The sequence below is a fragment of the Oreochromis niloticus genome, linkage group LG13, assembly GCF_001858045.2.
Source record: "Oreochromis niloticus isolate F11D_XX linkage group LG13, O_niloticus_UMD_NMBU, whole genome shotgun sequence".
NCBI lineage: Eukaryota > Metazoa > Chordata > Actinopteri > Cichliformes > Cichlidae > Oreochromis > Oreochromis niloticus.
The window spans coordinates 27,540,570-27,544,090 of NC_031978.2; positions in this window are offsets into that span (position 1 = coordinate 27,540,570).

Sequence of the window (3,521 nt, forward strand, 5' to 3'; positions counted from 1 at the left end):
TCCGTGTTGTTGGTGCCTTTTGGGTGATTCAGAGGGAGACTAAAAATAAATCTAAGTGTCAGTGATAGATTTTAGCTGGAATAGGTAATGGATTTAAATACTTGCTAAATTGGGCTCTAAAATAATTAGTCTTGAGAGATTAGAATATTCTCTTTCACCTGCTTGGAGATGAGTCACTTTGGCACAGTACTCTACTTGGTTAATTACACTTTTCTTTGGGTGCGTTTGTAAATCATCTAATCAATTTAAAGACATGCAGGTATTGCAAAATAAATTCTATTGATTGTGTTAAAAGTTGATATAAACTGGAGCTGTTAGAAAAGCTTTAATTCTTTCATTACACGTTATGGCATTCATAATTATTATCTGAATTGGCTCTCTGCTCAGGTTTCCTGTCATCCAGCAATCTCGGTTGAATCGGGCAGGCAGCTTTAAATTCTGTTTAACAGCTCCTTGCTGTCATTTCAGTGTGTGCACAGCTGCTCCATCCCAGTGCCTTCACTTTCTATGGCTGCTTGATTTGCCGATGGTTTCTAATTTGGGCTTCAAACACCTGCAGCAAACTCATCAAAGTGTACTGTAGCTCTGTACTTTAATTATATTTACTTTGACATGCACCAGTGTAAGATGGTCAAAGAGGGCCTTGCCTATCACGGTGTATCATAACATTCATTCTACTGCCTTCCTTCTCTCCTTTCCAGCATCTTATATTTGTGTTAGCTTTAGCTAATTAAAGCAGATTAGCTAGCAGCGGCCTCACGGTGTCGCTGCCATAACATGTTATAATGTTAGTGGTCAATGGAAGAACCAGAACTAAAAGAGCTACAAGAGATGAGGCAGATGACACCTAAATAAAGTGATTACTCAGACTCAGTGCTATGCTGCACTTTACACAATCTGCTGTTGGAGTTAGCATAATTCGTAACAGTGTATGTCAACAAATGAATTAGGAACATTATTCACATCTGCAATATCTGCGTATACACCTGATAAACAAAGACCAGAATTTTTTTATGTCATGTCTCAGATTTTTGTTAGATTTTTTCCTGTTTCTTCATGACATGACCCTCACATACTGTAGATATAGCTTTTAGGCAACTTCTTTTGTGCTCTACATGTCCAGTCTCCTATATTTTCTAAGGACACCATGCTAGTTTTTTAAAGGTTTCAATGCTTTTCATTTCATTTCATTTATTTATTTATTTCACACTTGGTACAACAGTTCAAACAAACCAACCACACTTTCTATCAAAAAAGCACTACAACCATGTGTGAAAAGGAGCAGGAAGAAGAAAATATTCTTATTAAACCCTGCCCCCTATCTACAATCCAACTTATATTATAAGTGGGCACCAAAAATCAAGGAACAAACTAACATTAACATTTATCTCCGGTCCTAACCCAAACCAAACAACAAATTTACAATCAGAATATACCACTCCACATAGTAACAAGGAGAAAAATAAAATTAAAATAAATAAAACAAAAAATTATAATGGATCCTTTTTCAATGAACCCCAATTTCATTCACATTCTTCATATTGAGTTATCGTTTTAAGCATGTAACACTTTTTAAAACAATGTAAATTCATACAATTCTTTAAATTATAATGAAGAGAGTTCCACAGTCGTATACCCCTAACCGTTGGACTCATTAATCTTTGTGTAGTCCTAGCTAACTGATGCTTAAAATAAAATTTCCTTCTGCTATCTTCTCCCCCTGAACACAATAAAAATACTCTTTGTAACTTAGAGGGCAAAATATTATTTTTAGCCTTAAACATAATTAATAATGTCCATAATTTCACTAAATCTCCTAATTTTAATAATTTCGATTTTATAAATAATTTATTTGTATGTTCTCTATATTTAACATTATGAATCATTCGTATCACTTTCTTCTGTAATAAGTTTAAAGGTTTTATAGTGTTCTCATATGTGTTCCTCCAGATTTCCACACAATAACTAAAATATGAGAAAAACAATGAAAAATATAAAATGCGCATTGTTTTATAGTCTAATAAATCTCTTACATTTCCCAAAATATAAATGTTTTTAACCATCTTCTTTCTAATATACTCAATATGTGATTTCCACGTCAAATTTTCATCTACTATTACACCCAAAAAACGAAATTCAGTAACTCTTTCAATCAATTCTCCATCAATGGACAGAATGACTTCATCCTCCTTTACACGATTGCCAAATATCATGAATTTCGTTTCTGTCAAATTCAAGGATAATTTATTTACATCAAACCATATTTTTAATCTTAACATCTCAGAAGTCATAATTTCAACCAAATCTTTCAAATTCTCTCCAGAGCAATAAAAATTTGTGTCATCTGCAAATAAAATAGAATTTAAGCTTTTTGATACGTCACAGATATCATTAATATATAAATTAAAAAGTTTAGGTCCCAAAACAGAACCTTGAGGAACACCACATACAATCTTCAATCTTTCAGAGGTGTTACCGGGACAATGTACATATTGCGATCTATTTTCTAAATAACTCCTTAACCAATTCAATGCCACTCCTCTCACACCATAATTATACAATTTAGAAATCAAAATAGAATGTTGTAAGGTATCAAAAGCTTTTTTTAAATCAACAAATACCCCAACTGTATATTTATTATTATGGGTTGCAGATGAAATATCGTCAATGAAAGTCAACAATGCTAATGCCGTTGATCTATTTTTACGAAATCCAAATTGATTTTCATTTATTAGTTGATATTTTTCAATAAAACTATCAAGTCTTTGCGCAAAAAGTTTTTCAAGCACTTTTGAAAACTGTGACAAAAGAGACACTGGCCTATAACTGTTAAAACTATGCTTATCTCCTGATTTATATAAGGGTATCACTTTTGCCACTTTCATTCGATCAGGAAATACTCCTGATTGTAACAAAAGATTAAAAATATAGCACAGAGGAATACTTATACAGTCTAAAGTCTTTTTAATTACAACCATGTCTATACCATCACAGTCAGTTGATTTTTTATTTTTACAATTTTCTACAATTGCTACTATTTCTTTTATGGTAGTATCAGCCAAGAATATAGAATTAACCATTCTATTTTCTCCTTTCCAGGCTTCCTCATATTCTGGGTCGTCATTTTTTCTAATTAAATTTGCTAAAGTGGGTCCGACATTTACAAAAAATGAATTGAATTCGTTTACTACTTCAGTCTTGTCTTCGACCACTTGATTATTCTTAATAAAATAATTAGGCCGATCTAAGGGTGTGTTCTTGTTACCCAATACCTCCTTAAAAATATTCCAAATGCCCTTAATATTATTCTTGTTTTCCTGAAAAAGTTTATTATAATAGTCTTTCTTGGCTTTCCTCAATATTAATACCAACTTATTTTTATAAACTTTATATTTCATTTCCGCATTCTTAGTTCTCTGTGTTATATAATCCCTATATAAATTATTTTTCTTTTTACATGCATTTAAAAGACCCTTAGTTATCCAAGGTTTCATATTCTTATTCTTTCTCTTATACGTAAA